General features: G+C 49.3%; 1 pseudogene across 1 annotated transcript in view; it reads left to right on the plus strand.

Moving 5' to 3' along the window:
* LOC148500763 (uncharacterized) overlaps positions 1-18,116 on the plus strand; it is a 65,186-nt pseudogene extending 47,070 nt beyond the window's left edge. The window contains exons 8-10 of the transcript XR_015870127.1: positions 9,063-9,175; positions 14,392-14,500; positions 15,763-18,116. The product of XR_015870127.1 is annotated as an uncharacterized LOC148500763 (transcript). The remainder of the gene's footprint in view (positions 1-9,062; positions 9,176-14,391; positions 14,501-15,762) is intronic.
* Positions 18,117-21,490: the final 3,374 nt, after the last annotated feature.

Raw genomic sequence — 21,490 nt, forward strand, 5'->3', positions numbered from 1 at the left:
CTTTGAGCACCCCTATGCAGTGCCCCCAGTAGTAGTCCCCCCTATGCAGTGCCCCCAGTAGTACCCCCTATGCAGTGCCCCCAGTAGTAGTCCCCCCTATGCAGTGCCTCCTCCAGTAGTAGTCCCCCCTATGCATTGCCCCTATTAGCACCCCCCCTATACAGTGCCCTAGTAGCACCCCCCTTATACAGTGCCCCAGCAGTGGCCACCCCCCATACAGTGCCACCAGTAGTGGCCACCCCCCACCCTATGCAGTGCCCCCAGTAGTGGTCCCCATATACAGTGCCCCCAGTAGTGGTCCCCCTATGTAGTGCCCCCAGAAGTGGTCCCCCCTATACATTTCCCCCAGTAGTAGTCCCCCCTATGCAGTGACCCCAGTAGTAGTCCCCCCTATGCAGTGACCCCAGTAGTAGTCCCCCCTATGCAGTGACCCCAGTAGTAGTCCCCACTATGCATTGCCCCTAGTAGAGGTCCCACCCTGTACAGTGCCCCAGTAGCGGGTCCCCCAAACCGTGTCCACAGTAGCAACCACCCCCCATGCAGTGCCCACTGTAGCAACCACCACCCCTATGCAGTGCCCCTTACACACACACAAAAAAAACACAACTTACCTGATCCCCACTCCTGCTGACGACCACCTCTGTCCGCTCCTCCTGGCCCTCTTCACTATGGGAGAGACGTAATGACGCTGCTGGGGGAGCCGGAAGGCGGAGCTCATGAGTGAGGTGAGCTCCTGCCGGCTCCCTCCATGGACGACACAGCAGCCAATGAGAGTCTGTCTGACTCTCATCGGCTGCTATAACAAACACACAGCTGGCGCTAGCGGCTGTGTGTATGTCACTCTGTAGTGTGGACTGCTCTCGCAGTCTGCACTACACTAGCGGCTGCAGGGGTTGCTGCAAATCTGGTTGACATGGCCCCCGGGTTTTGTCGAGCCCTGGACTAACTGTCAGGTGATATGGCTGACCATTGTATAGGTGTGTACCGTGTACCCAGCTTTACACTGCAATTTAGATTTGAGCTAGGACACGCCGCTCCCAAATCTAAATCTAGGGAAGGGATTCTTTACAGTAAGGGTGATTATGCTGTCTAATTCCTTACCATATAAATGCATTCTTATCTGTAGCAATAAATGGTGGAGGACAAAAAAAACATCAATGTTACCATTTCTGTAATGTTCTCACTTTCAGTTTAGTAACCCATCTACAGAGGAACGTGTACTTCTCTATATCATCTTACAGTCTTAAATGAGGATGGACAAGGCCAGGAGTCACATGACTGAGAGGATATTAGATCTCACCCTGGAGATCATCTATCTGCTTACTGGGGAGGTGAGGGAGTCTGGGAGTGTCACAGTGACATCACTATTATCTCTATTACTAACACAGGGAGGTGAGGGAGTCTGGGAGTTTCATAGTGACATCACTATTATTTCTATTGCTAACTCAGGGACCTGACTGGGGAGGTGAGGGAGTCTGGGAGTGTCACAGTGACATCACTCTTATCTCTATTACTAACACATGGACCTGACTGGTGAGATGAGGGAGTCTGGGAGTATCACAGTGACATCACTATTATCTCTATTACTAACACAAGGACCTGACTGGGGAGGTGAGGGAGTGTCACAGTGACATCACTATTATCTCTATTACTAACACATGGACCTGACTGGGGAGGTGAGGGAGTCTGGGAGTGTCATAGTGACATCACTATTATTTCTATTGCTAACTCAGGGACCTGACTGGGGAGGTGAGGGAGTCTGGGAGTGTCACAGTGACATCACTCTTATCTCTATTACTAACACATGGACCTGACTGGTGAGATGAGGGAGTCTGGGAGTATCACAGTGACATCACTATTATCTCTATTACTAACACAGGGACCTGACTGGGGAGGTGAGGGAGTCTGGGAGTTTCATAGTGACATCACTATTATTTCTATTGCTAACTCAGGGACCTGACGGGGAGGTGAGGGAGTCTGGGAGTGTTACAGTGACATCACTATTTTCTCTATTACTAACACAGGGACCTGACTGGTGAGGTGAGGGAGACTGGGAGTGTCACAGTGACATCACTCTTTTTTCTCTATTACTAACACAGGGACCTGACTGGGGAGGTGATGGAGACTGGGAGTGTCACAGTGACATCACTATTATCTCTATTACTAACACAGGGACCTGACTGGGGAGGTGAGGGAGTCTGGGAGTGTCACAGTGACATCACTATTATCTCTATTACTAACACAGGGACCTGACTGGGGAGGTGAGGGAGTCTGGGAGTGTCACAGTGACATCACTATTATCTCTTACTAACACAGGGACGTGACTGGGGAGATGAGGGAGTCTGGGAGTGTCACAGTGACATCACTTTCTTCTCTATTGCTCACACAACCTGACTGGGGAGAGGATGAATTTTGAGTAGTGTTATTTCTACTTCAGGGTCCATAGGGTATCCACAGGATACCTTGGGGTATAGGTGTGACGTCAGTCGCAGGGCACCAAAGAGTTAAGCTTTCAGCCTCCCAGGATGCACTAGGTCCCCCTCCTATACCCCGCCCCCGGGCCAAGGCACCTCAGTTTAGTTTGGTGCCCGGCCGGAGTCGGGTGCACCTGTTGGAGTGGGGGCTAGAAGAGCCCCTGAAGCTTTTTCTTCATGCAGCTGTGGCTGCACATCTGGATGAACAGCATGGACAGTCAGTCCTGACGTCCATGCTGTCTTCCCTACACCCCGCCGGTACCAGAACGCCGGTACTGATTCGGGGATGCTGGTGGGCGTCTGGGGTCACAGCTACCGGTGACCCCAGATGCTCCGGACCATGGCCGGATTCAAGGGGGACAGAGGTAAGCAGCGGGGTCCCGCGGTGGGTCCCCGCTGATCACATGGTCCTACGTCCCCAGGCAGGGGGCTCCCTGGGGACTGGCTGCAGCGTGGAGCCAGGCGACCAACCTGCGCTTCCACTACCCCCTTGGACAGCGGACCGCAGCAGAGAGGTAGCGCTGCGGCGTCCCAGGGGTTAAATGCATGCCAGGGGAGCGCGCCTTCCCTGTCTCACAGCCGGCGCCTCCCCCGCTGCACACAGCCCTTTCTGCACTGTGCTGACTGGTCCTGTGTCAGCGCTCCTTCCCCAGGCCAGTTTCTCTCTGCTCCTCGGCGGCCATCTTCTCTGCAACGCATGGTGAACGCTGCTGGAAGTCTGGAAGGAAGCATCGTGGTCTGGGTCCCCCCGCATACCTCTCCTCCGCTGTGGCTCAGGTCTGTGTATGCAGCGCTGTGTCCTACCAGGCCCTGTGTCTGTGTAGTTGAGTGATCAGCGCTGTTAGTGCAGGAATTGTTATTTCTCTGCATTGTATGTGACTGTGCTAGCGCTGCCTGTAACTTTTCTTCTCTAAACTGTCAGCTTTATTACTGTCCCTGTTCTTTCTGCTAAAGCCCTTGCGGTGCGGTGCTGCAGGGTGGTCTCTCGCCTATTAATACTTAATTGGTGAGAGAGGTCACATACGTGGTGCCATCATGTCTGAAAGTGATTTTCCCCTCCGGCTACAGTGTACCACGTGCAAAGTACCGTTAGCGGAGGGGGAGGGTAGCGCGGAGGGCCTTTGCCGGCAGTGTTTGTCCATGGCGCGGCCTATTACGGTTACAGCACCGGTATAGGAGCCGCCCTGGGCTTGTTTCGCTCAGGCGTTAACAGCTTTAGTGGGCCAGTTAGCTCCGCAGCCCACGTTTACTCCGATGGGTTTGTCCCAGCAGTCTGTGGTGTCGTCACCCATGCAGGGGTTCCCACGACAATTGGTGGTACCCCACAGTCTCCCTATTTCCCCGCTCCCGGGTTCTCAGGAGCCAGCGTGGGTTAACTCCCTGACGAGTTCTGTACAGCACTTGTCGGATGTGTTGCAAGGGGAGTCTGTGATGCGGCCTCATAAAAGGACGGTGGCGTCTCTGTCCGCTCCTTATGAGGATGACGAAGGGACGTCTGATGATGGGGAGATTCTGGATCCTTACGATCAGGAACCTCTCCATACTAAGGACGCTGATGCTAAGTGCAAAGTATATATTCCTGGACTTATTCGGGCGGTCCGCACAGCCTTGGTGATTGAGGACGAAGTTCCCCCAGCGGCTAAATCTAAGTATGCCTTTTTCAAAGATGTGAAGGGCGATGCCACAGTCTTTCCTCTTTCGGGTCAGTTGGTGGACCATTTAGAGGAGGCGTGGAAACAGCCTGGCAAGCGATACCAGCCGCAGAGACGCCTGGCGGTGGCTTATCCGTTCGCGGATAATTATTTTGCTAAGTGGGAATCCCCTCCACAGGTGGATTCTCACGTGACCCGTCTTGTCCGTGGTGCCACATTGCCGATGCCATCCATGTCCTCCCTTAAGGATGCTACGGACCGCAAGGTAGAAATCTGCCTGAAGTCCGCTTATTCCCTTGCAGGGGGGGCAGCACGGCCGGCTATGGCCATTTGCTGGGTTGCCAGAGCGATGGAGCGCTGGGCGGATTCATTAGAGGCTTCTTTTGAATCCGACTGTCCGGCCGAACAGGCGGAGTTGATTGGCAATCTCCGTGATTCGGCCACCTACATCAACGAGGCAGCTCTAGACATTAGTACTCTGGTGTCTAGAATTTCTTCAGCAGTGGTAGCTGCTCGTTGCACCTTGTGGCTGCGATCCTGGAAGGCGGACGCAGATTCCAAGAAAGGTCTGGAAGCGTTGCCGTTTACCGGAGAAGTTCTCTTCGGTCCGGATCTGGATAAGATTGTGGCCACGCTGGCGGCAGCCAAATCTGCTTGTCTCCCGTCGGCCGCTGCTCCTTCTGGTTCTGGACCATCGTCCTTTCGGTCATCTAGGGCCCAGGGCAGGCCCAAACCACAGTCGTTTCCTCGACAGGCTGGCCCTAAGAAATCGGTCAAGCCCCGGAAGCAGGCATGGAGTACAAGACGTCCGGCCCCCAAGCCAGATGACAAGCCTGCGGCCTGATGGTCCGGGCCTCCCTTTGGGGGATCCCAGGGTGGGAGGCCGCCTGCTACAGTTCGCCCAGTGTTGGTCGACCACTACGACAGACACTTGGGTTCTGGAGGTGGTTTCCCACGGATACGCCCTCTCCTTCCGGCACAGATCCCCGGCTCGCTTCTTCACCACGGGTCTACCATCAGACCGGAACAAGGCTACGGAGCTGCGGAAGGTATTGCACACTATGCTCCAGGCTGGAGTTATAGTGCCTGTTCCATTCTCCCAGAGGGGCCAGGGTTTCTATTCAAATCTATTTTTGGTACAGAAACCCAATGGGTCATATCGTCCGATTCTCAACCTCAAAGCACTCAACAAGTCTTTGCAGGTCCCGAAGTTTCGGATGGAGACCCTACGGTCCATCATTCTGGCGCTGGAACCTGGGGACTACATGGTGTCATTGGACATACAGGACGCTTACCTGCATGTCCCTATTCTTTTGCGCCATCAACAGTTCCTCAGGTTTGAAATCCGCAGCGACCACTTCCAGTTTCGGGCGTTACCTTTTGGCCTGGCAACAGCACCACGTGTTTTCACCAAGGTGATGGCGGTCATGGCGGCTTCAGGGAGTCCGCATGTTGCCGTATTTGGACGACCTGTTATTGGTGGCAGGATCTCCAGAGCTCCTGTTACACCACTTGGACCTGACCATTGCACTGCTGCAACGGCACGGCTGGCTAATCAACTGGCAGAAGTCCACTCTAATCCCGTCTCGGAGGATTCTGCATCTTGGAGCCTTATTGGACTCGGGACAGCAAAGGATCTTCGTGACGGAGGACAAGATCTCTGCTTTACAGTCAAGGGTGCGCAGTTGCCTGCACAGCCGCCGGGTGTCCTTACACTCGGCGATGAGGTTACTGGGCTCCATGGTGTCGGTGTTCGACATGGTGGAATACGCCCAGTTTCACTCCAGACCTCTGCAGCACCTGATCCTGTCCAAGTGGAACGGGCTGCCTCAGTCTCTGAAGTCCCAGACGATTGTGCTCACCCCGGAGGTTCGCCTGTCCCTTGCGTGGTGGTTACAGACGATCCACCTCAACAAGGGACGTCCGTTCTGGGTTCCAAATTGGGTCCTGTTGACAACGGACGCCAGTCTTCGGGGCTGGGGAGCAGTTTCGGGTCCACACTTGTTCCAGGGCAGGTGGACGCCGACAGAAGCGGAGCTTCCAATAAATATCTTGGAACTCTGTGCGGTCTTCAATGCTCTCCAGCAGGCACAGCGGTTTCTCCAGGGTCGCCCGGTGCAGGTCCAGTCGGACAACGCTACCACCGTGGCCTACATAAACAGGCAAGGAGGAACTCGCAGTCGGGCGGCTCTCGTAGAGGTCTCTCGGATCCTGGTTTGGGCGGAGCGCAATCTTCCGGCCATATCAGCGGTCTTCATCCCGGGAGTGCTCAATTGGGAGGCGGACTTTCTAAGTCGCCAAGACGTTCATCCAGGGGAATGGTCCCTGCACCCGGACGTTTTTCAACTACTGGTGGACAGGTGGGGTCTTCCAGAAATCGACCTCATGGCATCCTGGCACAACAACAAGTTGCCGGTGTACGGGTCTCGCACAAGAGACGAAGGGGCGTCTCTGGTGGATGCTCTGTCCGTCCGGTGGACGTTCCGGTTCGCATACCTGTTCCCTCCGGTCTCCCTTCTTCCACGGGTAATCCGGAAATTCAAACAGGAAGGAGGGACGCTCCTGTTGATAGCTCCCGCGTGGCCCAGACGGCACTGGTTCTCAGACCTTCAGGGTCTGTCCGTGGACAGTCCTCTGCGGTTGCCGCTACGACCGGACCTTCTGTCTCAGGGTCCTTGCCTTCACCCGGACCTGACTCGGCTGTCTTTGACGGCGTGGCTGTTGAGACGGCCATGCTGAGGTCCCGGGGGTTTTCCAGCTCTGTGGTGCGTACCATGTTACGAGCTCGGAAACCGTCTTCCGCGAGGATATACCATCGCGTGTGGCATACGTTCTTCCAGTGGTGTCGACCGAGAGGTTATGCACCGCGGGAGTTTCGTCTGTCTCGGATTCTCGCCTTCCTGCAAGCGGGACTAGATCATGGGCTTCGCCTTGCTTCTTTGAAGGTACAGGTTTCGGCCCTATCTGTCTGGTTTCACCGTAGGATTGCTACAATCCCGGATGTGCGCACCTTTATGCAGGGTGTTCTCCGCATTCAGCCGCCCTTTGTTCCACCTGTGGCGCCTTGGGATTTGGCTGTGGTCCTGAGGGCTCTCCAAGGACCGCCGTTTGAACCACTGGGCTCAGTGGATCTTAAATGGCTAACAGCTAAGACTGTTTTCCTTCTGGCCATTGCTTCGGCCAGACGTGTTTCTGAGTTAGGGGCTCTTTCTTGCAGACCCCCTTTCTTGGTTTTTCATGGGAACAGGGCAGTGCTCCGCACTCGGCCCGAGTTTCTTCCCAAAATTGTTTCCCAGTTTCATGTTAACGAGGAAATAGTTGTTCCGGCCTTTAACTCACCGGGTCTTTCCGTGGGTGAGGCCTCTTTGGATGTTGTGCGGGCCTTAAGGACTTATGTTGACCGCACTTCTTCGTTTAGGAAGTCGGACGCTTTGTTTGTCCTCTATGGCTTCCGTAAAAAGGGTTGGCCTGCTTCAAAGCAAACTTTGGCAGCCTGGATCCGTATGGCTATTTCTGAAGCTTATCTTCATGAAGGCCAACCGGTCCCTCCTTCTCTGAAGGCTCATTCCACTAGGTCTGTGGGTCCTTCGTGGGCAGCTCGACGTGGTGCCTCGGCAGTTCAGATCTGCAAGGCTGCTACGTGGTCTTCTGTCCATACCTTCGTGAGGTATTACAGGTTTGACACCTTCGCCTCTCAGGATGCTTCCTTCGGGCGGCGGATTCTCCTTTCTGCACAGGAGCGTCCCCACCCTTAAAGGATACTGCTTTGGGACATCCCCAAGGTATCCTGTGGATACCCTATGGACCCTGAAGTAGAAAATATGAGATATGGTAAGAACTTACCCTTGTTATCTCTATTTCTACGAAGTCCATAGGGTTCCACAGGACTCCCGCCCTGTCGCACCTGTGCTGCAGATGGGCTTTGCTCTGGTCACCGGTTTTCCGTCTCCCTCTGGTGAGAATGTGATTCTTGTATGTGTCCAGATCTTTGTTCTCTCTCTTCCTTCTCCTCCTCCGGCCTATGGCTTGGTAACTAACTGAGGTGCCTTGGCCCGGGGGCGGGGTATAGGAGGGGGACCTAGTGCATCCTGGGAGGCTGAAGGCTTAACTCTTTGGTGCCCTGCGACTGACGTCACACCTATACCCCAAGGTATCCTGTGGAACCCTATGGACTTCGTAGAAATAGAGATAACAAGGGTAAGTTCTTACCATATCTCATATTTTTTTTTTTAACACCCTGTACCAGTCACAACCCGTGCAGTACCGCTTCTTACCTGGGGTGTTGCTTTCTACTCTTGTGCCTCTAGCACGCTCTGGTCTGTATATTGGTGCGTACACACGGTACGATTAAACAGGACGATATTAACAACAACGATATCGATCATATTGTTATCGTTCATATCGTCCTGTTTTGGGGCCCTTTTAACCCCCGAACGATGGACAATATCGATAATCGCCCGTGCATGCAGGCCAACCTCCTGGTTACTATAGGGACTCACGATGGTTGATCGCGGGTCGTTATAGTCGTTCGGGTGTTGGTGCATGTGCTGGATATTCAATATCGAACATCCAGCACAGCATGGCGATCAGACAACGATCATCTGATTGTCGTCTGATCGACCCGTGTGTACGGTCATATGAGAAGAATGTTGCATCAGCTGAGTGTGCTAGAAGCACCAGAGCAGAGAACGACACCCCAGGCAAAAATTGGGTACTGCATAGGTTGTGACAGGTGCAGGGTGCTAGAATGAACACTATTTGAGACCATCACTGTGACATGCCTCTTTTTCTCTACTTTATCACACACATTTTAAGTTCTGCCTATCCATCTTGATATTCAGTATTTTCTCAACACACAGTATTACAAAGTAGTGAAGAAGATAGGTGAATGTGAGACACCCAGCAGCCGTCCCCGTGTGTCAGTAAATCTGAGCAGGACACAGAGCCCCATCACGGTGCCTCCACCTCACTTCACTGATACTTGAGAGACACAATGACCAGAAGATCCTGGAACTCACCAACAAGATCATTCAGCTGCTGACTGGAGAGGTGACTGCTGGGAATGGGACATTATACAGTAACACCAGGGGATGTGTCTGGGTGATGACTGGAGAGGTGACTGCTGGGAATGGGACATTATACAGTAACACCCGGGGATGTGTCTGGGTGATGACTGGAGAGGTGACTGCTGGGAATGGGACATTATACAGTAACACCAGGGGATGTGTCTGGGTGATGACTGGAGAGGTGACTGCTGGGAATGGGACATTATACAGTAACACCCGGGGATGTGTCTGGGTGATGACTGGAGAGGTGACTGCTGGGAATGGGACATTATACAGTAACACCAGGGGATGTGTCTGGGTGATGACTGGAGAGGTGACTGCTGGGAATGGGACATTATACAGTAACACCAGGGGATGTGTCTGGGTGATGACTGGAGAGGTGACTGCTGGGAATGGGACATTATACAGTAACACCAGGGGATGTGTCTGGGTGATGACTGGAGAGGTGACTGCTGGGAATGGGACATTATACAGTAACACCAGGGGATGTCTGGATGATGACTGTATCATTGTGTGTGTCAGGTTCCTTTAAGGTGTGAGGACGTCACTGTCTGTTTCTCCATGGAGAAATGTATTTATTATTTATTATCAGTTATTTATATAGCGCAGACAAATTCTGCAGCGCTTTACAGAGAATATTTGGCCATTCACATCAGTCCCTGCCCCAGTGGAGCTTACAATCTATATTCCCTATCACATGCGCACACACATACACACTAGGGTTAATTTGTGTTGGGAGCCAATTAACCTACCAGTATATTTTTGGAGTGTGGGAGGAAACCGGAGTACCCGGAGAAAACCCAGGCAAGCACAGGGAGAATATACAAACTCCACACAGGTAGGGCCATGGTGCGAATCGAACCCATGACCTCAGTGCTGTGAGGCAGTAATGCTAACCATTACACCATCTGTGCTGCCCAAATTGGAGTATATAGAAGGACACAGGGGTCTGTACAAGGACGTGATGATGGAGAATCACCGGCCCCTCACATCACTGGGTAACAGGAGACTGTCATTTATTGTGATGGGGAGAGCAGCTATGGGGGGTAACCTAGATAAACATCATCTGATAATCATATATATAAAATTAGCTGTGATACCCAGCGTGCCCGGGTTGAAGACTGGACCCTGAAGTACATCTGCAGCCTTTATTTGTTTACATTGTCCACGCCTATAACACCATTCCATTGATCATGGAAAGGACCCCACTGTTTGCTAACATACCATGCAAGCAGTGACATAACTACCGTGGGCGCAAGGTGTGCTGCTGCTATGGTGCCCAAGCTGACTCTGCGGCCTGCCACTCCCCGTGTACCCAGTCACGCACAAGGTGGATCGGTCCAGTCAGGGCTCTTCGGGATGTCAGCGTTGTTGATTTGGTGCGGATCGCCAGCTGATTACAGCTGGCACACCGATCGGCAGCCAATCAGCAGTGGCGGCTCTTGATTGGCTGCTGGCCCTCAAGCTCCGATTGGCTCACCACCAGCACCAGATGTAATTTGTGCCAGTGCTGTCTGTCCATGTCTGCTGCTGCTTGCCGGAGTGCCAACTGTAATTAGCTGCTGACCTGGCACCACATCCACACCTGCTGGCTGCTGATGGCACACAGGGGAAGGCGAGAGGCTGCTAGAGGGACACAGGAAGGTGAGTTGCTGGGTAGGCATAATGTGTAAGGGGCATTACTGTGTGGTATCATGTTATTAGGGGCATTGCTGTGTGGCATAATATGTAAGGCACTACCATTGTGTGGAAAAATGTGTTATTTGGGGCACTTACTACTATGTGGCGTAATCTGTAAAGGGCATTACTGTGTGGTATCAGTGGCGTCACCCGGGTGTTACCCAACAAGGTGTGACACCAAGGTGTAGCCTCCCCTTCAGTGACAGGAGCATTTGCAGCATTTGGCTCCTGACATAATGAGGGATCCGGCACTGCACACAAGGGACCTCCTGCGCACCCCCCTCCAGTAAGAAGAACGGGACCACCGGGTTTCAGACACATCAGGTCCCGAAAAAAAACCCTGATAAGTGCCGTTGTCAGGCCGACTTCGGGGCTAATTGGATAGCCACGAGTGAGCCCCGGGCGAGCTAATTAACCGTGGTAATTTACCGCAGCTAATTGGATATGGCCCCAAATCGTGACCACGACTGCCAGGGAGCATGCCACTTTTGATTGAAGCATATAATTCATAATAAACTAATAGCTCCGTTTTAATACATGCTGTATGGTTACTGTGAGCGATGCTGTATGGTTGCTGTAATCGATGTTACTGCGAGCGATACCGTATGGTTGCTGCGAGTGATACTGTATGGTTGCTGCGAGCAATGCTGTATGATTACTATGCTGTATGGTTACTGTGAGCAATGCTGTATGGAATGTATGGTTGCTGCGAGCGATGTATGGTTGCTGCGAGCGAGTGGTTACTGTGAGTGATGCTGTATGGTTACTGTGAGCAATGCTGTATGGAATGTATGGTTGCTGCAAGCGATGTTGTATGGTTGCTGCGAGTGATGCTGTATGGTTGCTGCTCACCGATGATTACAGCAATGCCCGGAGCATACTGAGGATGCCCCGGGGAGCTGTAAAGACAGCGGTGGGACCATCTGAATCATCTTAAAGACACTACAGACAGCACTGCTGCATAGATTCTGCCTGCAGGGTAACATTCTAGGCACTCTGCTACCCAGATGAGGCTAGCAGAAAAAAGCTCTTAGGGCCAGACCAAATGATTCCAGGGGCCTTATACGGCCCCTGAGCCTGAGGTTCCCCATCCCTGATCTAGTTAATCCTCAATTCAGAACATGTTTGTCTCTAAGAGGAGTTCTATAATATCCAGGCCCTGAGGAGACGCATATGACAGATTGATACACAGCCTGGTGGAGGAGTGAGGTTTCCTGCTCCTGTGACACAAAGTGGCACAAACATTTATTCCAAGCTTTTCCTGGTAGGAAAAACACCAGGAGATATTCTACAGTTCTCCACATGAGCCATCTTAATTAATTTTCGCACGTTGTCAGTTCAGTCCATATAGAAAGTAAATTACCTTACTTTAATAAATCTACACATTCCTATTACAGCTCAACATCATTTCCTCAGATCTTTCGTACTCTGTCATCATGGCGTGGCTTTATTTAGACAACCTTCTTGTGACCGAAAAGTCAAAGTACGTCGCCAAAATCAGAACAGCTTAGGAGATGACTTTCCTACAGGAACACGGTCTCATCATCAATACAGCAGGAAGTCATCTTGTGCTTTGTCAACAGGTGTCATTTTTGGAACTTACACAAGATGGGCACAGCACGAGACACAGCGTCTTTGCCACATGAAAGACTTGTCAAAGATCAACTTCTCGCTTGGCAAGTTCAGTCTTTTCGAAAACTTCCAATAATGGATTTTCTTCATCTCCTAGGCATGTTCTTAGCCGCCATAGTTCAGGTTCTCTAGATCGCTATATCAGACTTTGCAAGGATATTCTTGGATGGTGGCTCTACACAACTGTTTTGCATTCCTTTGCATTTGACCTTTGATGACCTTGTCTAGGAGCCTTTTGTTGCTCTCCAGCACTTTGCAGCTTCACTAAGGCTCCCAGGCAATTGGACAATGTGCAACCCAGTTCCTGGCTATAGCTTTTGAGCTTCAGTAGGATATCGACACCTTGGATTCTACCTTTTGCCAGGTTCTCCAATACACTTAAGGATGAACTGGCTTCCAGCGAGCTTCCATCTTTCTTTGACAAACTTATAAGCCTGTGTCACAAAGTCGTTTCAGGTAGTGGCTTCAGGAAAAGGAGCAGTCCCGCCATTCCACCTTTAGGCTGGCACCTCATTTTCAATTGCCAAAATTACTCCAGTGGAACCCATGAAGCTTGGACAACCCTGATTGTCCCCAAAAGAGGTCCAAGAACGGTCTGTGTTTATACTGTGCTGCATGGTATCAACGAGCTAGGCTTTGGAGTCGATAGGCTCCAAAGCCTAGCTGGTAGCGCAGAGGCCATACTTGGTTCATTTGACTGCACTCCCTCTACCATCTAAGTCAAAACTTCTCCATGCTCCTGGAGGATCAGCTCAGTTGTCTCTTTATTCTATTATTCTAGGGCATCCAGGGAGCTTAGTCAACACTTTTGTTGTTGCTAAACTTACTTTACCCACCTAAGACCTAATTCTACAAATTGTTCTCACGGTTATTATAAAATTTTATATCCCTCACTTTGTTGCACGTGGCAGGCACAGGTATCCGATTATATCAATTCAATCTTGGAGAATAGACATAAAGAGGTTACTACTAACACAGGAGATCAGACTTCCTCAAATAGACCTCATGGCAACATCTTCAAACACTGAGCTTGATTCTATCTTGTCAAGGGACACCAGAGCAAAGGGAATAGATGTGTACTTGATGCCATGGCACTATCTGCTGGACTATTTGCTCATTCCTTCACCTCGCACCTGATCGAGAGAAGCAGTAGAGGTCATGGCAGTATTACTATTCTGGCTGCTTCCCAGGGGCTTGGGGAATGTTGCTGGAACAGCCATGGCATTGGGCACATTGCTCAGATTGCACCAGGAACTGATTCTTCATCCAAACCCAGGTGTCCAGTCATTGAGGGCATAGAGTTTGAGCAGTCACTGCTGAGACAAAATGATTGAGAGAACTTTTTAAAGCCTGGAAACATCATTTTTCCTTGATTTACAATAAGATTGGTTGACATTAGTTCGGTGGTGCAGACCTTCTCTACTGTCTACGGCTTATCTCACCATGTTACAAGGGATTTGCAGAAAGTCAACCTTCTACAGATGTTATTTCCATGCCGACATATCAACAATGTTGTCATTATGGCTGGTATTGTGAATGCATCCCCTGTTCATTATATTTAACCCAGTTGCTTTCATTGCTATATTGCTGGAGCACTTTCCATACATGATGGGCTGCCTTGGAGTTTGAAAAGGAAATTAGAGCATAATCCGCCATTATTTCATACTCCATGGTAGCACAATACTGACGCTCATGTTGTCTGTTATGTAGGATATATTGGGAAGGTTCTCAAAGACACCAATGAAAGAAGGAGTCCTTTTATATACCTTCTGAAGGAGTTCTTCTTCCTGTCTCTACTCAGCTGACTAAAGAGTTAACTCAATAACTAAATTACAGCTGCTAGGGAGTATTTAAAAAAAAATATTTTTTTTCTTCTTTAATATTTAGGATGAAAACCTCAGTGATTTTCAAATTGTTATAGAAGAGATAAAAAAGGAGGAGGATGAGCTCCGTGTTATTATCAAAGAGGAGGAAATCCCTACAGGTAACAGCACAGGTGAGTAATAATCACTAAGTACAGAACAGTCACATATTCTTCTTGTTCTATCACTACAGCAGTCTCTTATCCTACACCCTCCTCTCACTACAGCCATCTCTTATCCTACACTCTCCTCTGTCACTACAGCCATCTCTTATCCTACACCTTCCTCTGTCACTACAGCATCTCTTATCCTACACCGTCCTCTGTCACTACAGCAATCTCTTATCCTACACCCTCCTCTGTCACTACAGCATCTCTTATCCTACACCTTCCTCTGTCACTACAGCACTCTCTTATCCTACACTCTCCTCTGTCACTACAGCACTCTCTTATCCTACACCTTCCTCTGTCACTACAGCCATCTCTTATCCTGCACCCTCCTCTGTCACTACAGCACTCTCTTATCCTACACCCTCCTCTGTCACTACAGCTACAGCTCCATTCTCCTGCTCTGTCTTGATGCTCTCCTATTGGCTGTCAGCCTTCTGTGTTAATATATACCTGTGTGCTGTCACTCTGTGCCCGTACTCTGTTCTACTCCTCTGCCCTGCTGGCCTCCTTCTCTCTCATACATAGAGGCTGCTTCAATGGTTTCTTTTACTACTTATGGCCCTGATTGTGAGTCACACGCAACTTGGAATGGGTCTGCATGTAGCAGGTGTAAGTGCCGATGATCGTGATGACGTCTTCTCTAGCGGATGAAGGACCCTGTGTGTCATCCGGGACTGCAATAGTTGTTCACATCTATTCTGCTTCCAGGGCTCCGAGATGCAGTCACCCCATTGACATTCAGAGTGTCAACAGTTATCATGTCGACACCAATTTGTCGACTGTTCTGACATTGAGATTGTTTGTTTGAAATCTCAACATGTCCACAAGTTTAAAATGTCGACACCCGAAACGTCACCACGTGAATTTCCGACATTATGTTGAGTGCCGACATTAGGGTTAGCCTGCAGGGGGAGGGATTAGTTTTAGGGTTAGAGGTTAGCATACTCCCTGCCAGAACCGCTGGATCAGATGACACAGTCAAAACTCTGCATCAACTGGAACTGCCGAGCCCGGAAGACACTGCCACACCACCGGAGCTAAATGGAGGTAAGTGATCTATGCATTGCCGGGACCCACTGTTTTGATGTGAATTGTTGTTGGACATAGTCACTGGCTTATGCGGTTTCCTGTCCCGTGATGATTGGCTTGACCATGTTGCACCACTGTGATCTGCTCATCAGTGTAGGTTAAGCTTTGGGCTTTCATACGTTCTTTTCTGTTTCCAGCAGATGGACGCAATCGCATGAATACTTCGGACGAAGATCTCCTGCTACGTTCATCTTTTAAAATAGAAGATGAGGACATCACAGAAAACTTTCCAGGCGAAACCCCTATTACCCTGAATCTAAATCCAGTACATCGTAGTGCGGATGTATCATCTGAGCCCTCTAATTATGAGGAGTGTTCTCCAGATCACCCAGATCTTGTCATACCTGGTACAGCTTCTATGGGTGATAGGATGTTTCCCTGTTTTGATTGCGGTAAATGCTTTACGCGCCAGTCTGTCTTTGTCAGACATCGGAGGTCTCACGCAGGTGCGAAAAGCATTTCATGTGCCCAGTGTGGGAAATGTTTCACTCAGAAATCAAGTCTTGTCCAGCATCAGAGGACTCACACGGGTGAGAGGCCCTTCCCGTGTTCTGTGTGTGGCAAATGGTTCACGCGGAGATCTGAGCTGATACGCCACCAGAGAATACACACGGGCGAGAGGCCATTTTCCTGCGCGAGGTGCGGGAAATGCTTTACACAGAAATCCAGCCTGGTTCAGCACCAGAGGACTCACACGGGCGAGAAGCCATTTGCCTGTGCTGAATGCGGGAAGTGGTTCACCCAGAAATCAAATCTGGTGAAGCATCAGAGGAATCACACGGGTGCAAAACCATTTCCATGTCCTGAGTGTGGGAAATGTTTTACCCATAAATCAAATCTTGTTACACATCAGAGAACTCACATAGGGGACAAGCAATTCCTATGGGCTTCTGTACATGATATAGGATTGCAGTAATTAAATAACATAAAATCTGTTGATATTAGTAATGTAAATTATATAAACAGGCATATATATACTGTGTTGTGTGTGTATGTGTATATATATATATATATGTGTATATATATATATATATTGTGTATATACATAGGTATATTGACATGAAAGCGTTATGGAGAGGATTTTAGAGCTCCAGTCGCACAGTGGAAATAAAGCGGGTAACATTCCAGCTGGAGCAATGCGAGGGGTGCAAATACATTATGTTTGCATGCAGGGTAAATACTGGCTGCTGTTGCATGCAGACTACAAATACTAGACAGCTTTATTTTTTATACTACAACTTAGAAGTCAGTGTGGACACTACTCTCTCATGGCTAACTCTCTTTGCACAACTTGCAGTGCAGCATGGTGTTACCCAGGTGCGCAGTTACCTGCTCTTATGGTTAGGGTTAAGCACTAAGGGGAGTGTTACGGTTAGGCTGCGGAAGGGGATGGTTAAGCACTAGGGGGAGTGTTACGGTTAGGCTGCGGAAGGATGGTTAAGCACTAGGGGGAGTGTTAGGGTTAGGCACTAGGGGGAGTGTTAGGGTTAGGCACTAGGGGGAGTGTCAGTGGTAGGCACTAGGGGAGAGTTAGGCACTAGAGGGAGTGTTACGGTTAGGCTGCCAAAGGGAACGGATAGATTTAGGCACTAGGGGTGTGTTAGGGTTAGGCACTAGGGAGTGTTACGGTTAGGCACTAGGGGGAGTGTTAGGGTTAGGCACTAGGGGGAGTGTTAGGGTTAAGCACTAGGGGAAGTGTCAGTGGTACGGTTAGGCACTAGGGGGAGTGTTAGGATTAGGCACTAGGGGGAGTGTCAGTGGTAGGCTCTAGGGGAGAGTTAGGCACTAGAGGGAGTGTTACGGTTAGGCTGCCAAAGGGAACGGTTAGGTTTAGGCACTAGGGGGAGTGTTACGGTTAGGCTGCGGAATGGGACAGTTAGGGTTAGGCACTAGAGGGAGTGTTACGGTTAGGCTGCGGAAGGGGACAGTTAGGGTTAGGCACTAGGGGGAGTGTTACGGTTAGGCCGCAGATGGAGACGGTGAAGGATAGGCACTAGAGGGAGTGTTACGGTTAGGCTGTGGAAGGGGACGGTTAGGGTTAGGCAATAGGGGCAGAGGGTTAGGATTAGAGTTAAAATAACTGCTGACCTTTTGACACTGTCGATCATATACATGTCGACCTTTGACCCTGTCGACTATTCACTTTCTACCTTCTAAAGTCTGTCTATTGAATATCTAGACACTGTAGATCTTTCAATCCACACCCGTGTTGCGTCTGCCTGTATAAAAAAAAAAGTTAAATCTACCCCCATAAGCCGCTTATATAATAAATAGAGATGGGGAGGGAATTGTCAGTGTTCTTTCCTTCCCAGAATATTTATACTCTCATGTGAGCCTATTTATATATTCCCAGCAAACAAGGGGTTTTATTCCCAAATAATCCGTATGTAGTATTTCCCAATTAATTTGCATGTCTATATGGTTGGAACCATATTGATATTATATCTCAGCATCACATTGTATGACTGTAGGGGATATATTTACTAAGATGGTAGTTCTATGTAAGAAGTGATGTTGCCCATAGCAACCAATCAGATTCCAGGTATTATCTTGTAGAAGGTGCTAGATAAATGAGAAGTAGAATCTGATTGGTTGCTATAGGCAACATCACTTCTTACATAGAACTCCCATCTTAGTAAATTTATCCCTTTATGTCAAATTATATAGTGCTCTTGATGAAGTAAATCATTACATTTCTTACTGTTGGGCCCCACCTCTCATTCACACCGTTACTTTCTTATCATATTAGGTTACAAATGCAGTCACCTCTGAGCAACTGTGCGCCCCTACTTGTATATATCTTTTCAATCAGTTTGCAATATCATACTTGTGGTAAATCTTTTAATTACTGTACTGTAGCTATCTTCTGGTGATCACAGGGCTTACTGACAGGCAGTGATTGGCTGACTCTTTGGGGAATATTTACTAATGTACGGGTTTATAGAAGTGGAGATGTTGCCCATAGCAACCAGATTCTACCTAACATTTATCTAGCACCTTCTAGAACAAGGATGGGCAATAAGCAGCCCCCCAGTTGTTGTTGAACTACAAATCCCAGCATGCCTTGCAACAGTTTTTAACATGGCCAAATAGCAATACTGTGGCAGGGCATGCTGGGATGTGTAGTTCTACGACAGCTGGGGGGGGCCTTATTGCACCCCTCTATTCTAAAAGATAATAGCTAGAATCTGATTGGTTGCTATGGGCAACACCTCCACTTCTAAAATGCCACACCTTAGTAAATATAGCCCTTTGAGTGTACACTGTTTATCCACTGTGTTTTCTGCATCTGTATATATCCAAGTGATAATGACGTATCTAGCTAACTGCCCGACACGATTGTTGTACAATGGAAATAAATATATGAGCAGATTGCCTCCCTGAGCCCTATGTATGTTTCACATGTATTTGCGTTTTCCATAATGTGACTAAAACGAATGCCTCGAGATGCTTAATGCTGGAATAACAGAGTATGCCCGACCATCTCATAATTGAGACCAGGTATGGGTTCGCAAGGGTCACACATGTCATATCATTCCATTGAAACACTACAAAACACGGGTTGATGTGCATATGGGTTTAGGGCAGTTGTCGTTGTAGGTACCAGGATGTAGTCTAAAAAATCTTAAGGGTTTTGGATTGCGTGCAGGAGTCGAGGGAGTCAATATAATTACCCCATTTTTTATAGAAGAGAGGGACCCCAGTCTCAAGGTCAGGGAGGACGGTTTGTCTGTCACAGTACAAAATCTTATGCAAGTGTGATTTATCTGACTCCAAAAAATGAGGCGTAGCGGAGATCCAGTTGCATCGTATTACTTTTTTTAAGCTACAGTGACGATAACAGCCTTCCTCTCCAGACCAAGGTCCAAGCCAGAGAAGTTAGCACTAGGAAGGGCTAAGGCAGGGGTCTTCAACCTTTAAGACAGTGTGGGCCACATTAAAAAATTCAACGAAGCCTAGGGCCACTAAGCTATACTGCAGTATTTAAACTCTGCCCCCTCCTCACACAATTATGACCCATAACTGCCCCCTCCTACAATTTTAATTATGTCCCCCTCTGCAGTGCCCCTTATAGAGTGCCCCCAGTAGTGGTCCCCCCTATGCATTGCCCCTTATATAGTGCCCCCCTATGCAGTGCCCTCCAGTAGTGGTCCCCCCTATGCAGTGCCCTTTATATAGTGTCCTCAGTAGTAGTCCCCCCCCTATACAGTGCCCCCAGTAATGGTCCCCCGATGCAGTGCTCCCAGTAGTGGAACCCCCCAGTAGTGGTCCCCCGATGCAGTGTCCCCAGTAGTAGTCCATCCCCCCCCAGCAGTGCAGATAAACACACACATAAAGAAAAAATAAAACACCTTAATCCCCGCTCCTGCCGCCACCGCTCCTCTGTCCTCCCGGGCCAGCCCGCTCTGAATTATGGGAGAGACGTCATGGCATCTCTCCCATTACCCTCTGCGGGAGCCGGAAGCCCGGCTCCTGCAGTGGGCGCAGCAGCCAATGAGAGTCTGTCTGACTCTCATTGGCTGCCTGTCAAAACAAACACATTGCTGCCGGTGCCGGCGGCAGTGTGTTTGTTTATCTCTGTAGTGCAGACTGCGGTCTGCACTACAGTAACCCTCGGGTTAAGGGGTCACTCCTGCCTGAGACTGAAGCTGGGTACACGCGTAAAGATTTTCTATACAACTAGTTGATTGGTTGGAATGAAAATCTGGTAAGGTATGAAAGCAAATGACAATCAGCAAATTGCTCCCAAACGTCGGAAAATGGACAAAAACTGTTGTTTGTTAAATGTTTAAAATAAACAATTTGTTCAAACGTCTCTGACCGACCATTTTCATCTGTTTTCTGGCATTTAGGAGCAAATTGCTGATCATCAGTTACTGCCATATGTTACCAGATTTTCATTCTAACCAATCAACTAGTTGGATGGTTGGACAGAAAATCTTTGTGTGTATGCAGCTTAAGATGCATAACAGAATTAACGAGACTTTTTTTTTTTTTTTCACAAAATTTGCGAATCTTAGGGCATAACCAAAAATTGTGAACAAAGGTTGCATTAGGGCGTTTACATTTAAGACAACATCCCGACTCCTCCGAGCCTGAGACATTTATACACTCGGTTAATGGTCTTAGGGGGTCAATTTATCAATGATCGCATTTGCAATGTGATCTGAGTGCCATAGTATTGCCCATGATCGCATTGCAAGATGCGACCATACCGCCTGGATGTATCAATTTGCACCTGAAGGGACAGGGACTCCGAAAGTAGCCCGTCCCTGCGATGTGCCGGGAGAGAAGTGACAGCGTCAGCCAAGAGCATCGCTGATGCTGTAGGGACGAATGCGCCCGGCGTCTATTCTCCGGCGGTGACCAGGTCACCGCACATTTCTTCACCCGCGGGACACTGCGACCCGCGGGTGAAGACAGCACCCGCAGGCTGTTAGGGCAGGGCGCTTTTTGCCTTCCAGAAGGAGGGCAGGGCGCCGCGCCCCGCTAAAACAGCCTAGCGGGAACGCTAGACTAATATAAAGCCTGTGTACACATTTCAATCAAGTTAGTCAGTTTTGACAGGCTGGAAATGTACTTACCAGTCGGCAGTCACCGCAAAGCAGGGGCGGAATTTGAAGATCCTGCAGGGACTTATGGGAAAATTTCCCTCGGTACCTGCAGTTTTTTTTAGGAAATTTAAGGATTTTCTTCATATAATGCCATTCTGAGTTATATGAAGTTATATAAAGTAAAGATTTTTCGAGTAATGTAATGCTTTTTGCTTTGGCTTGCTCTCTACAGTGCGGTACTCTGCGATATAGGAATTAATGGAGAAGATAATTGCGTTATCTTCTCCATTAACTCATTGCTGAATAGTGG

The sequence above is a fragment of the Taudactylus pleione genome, unplaced genomic scaffold, assembly GCF_031769625.1.
Source record: "Taudactylus pleione unplaced genomic scaffold, aTauple2 ptg000547l, whole genome shotgun sequence".
Lineage (NCBI taxonomy): Eukaryota > Metazoa > Chordata > Amphibia > Anura > Myobatrachidae > Taudactylus > Taudactylus pleione.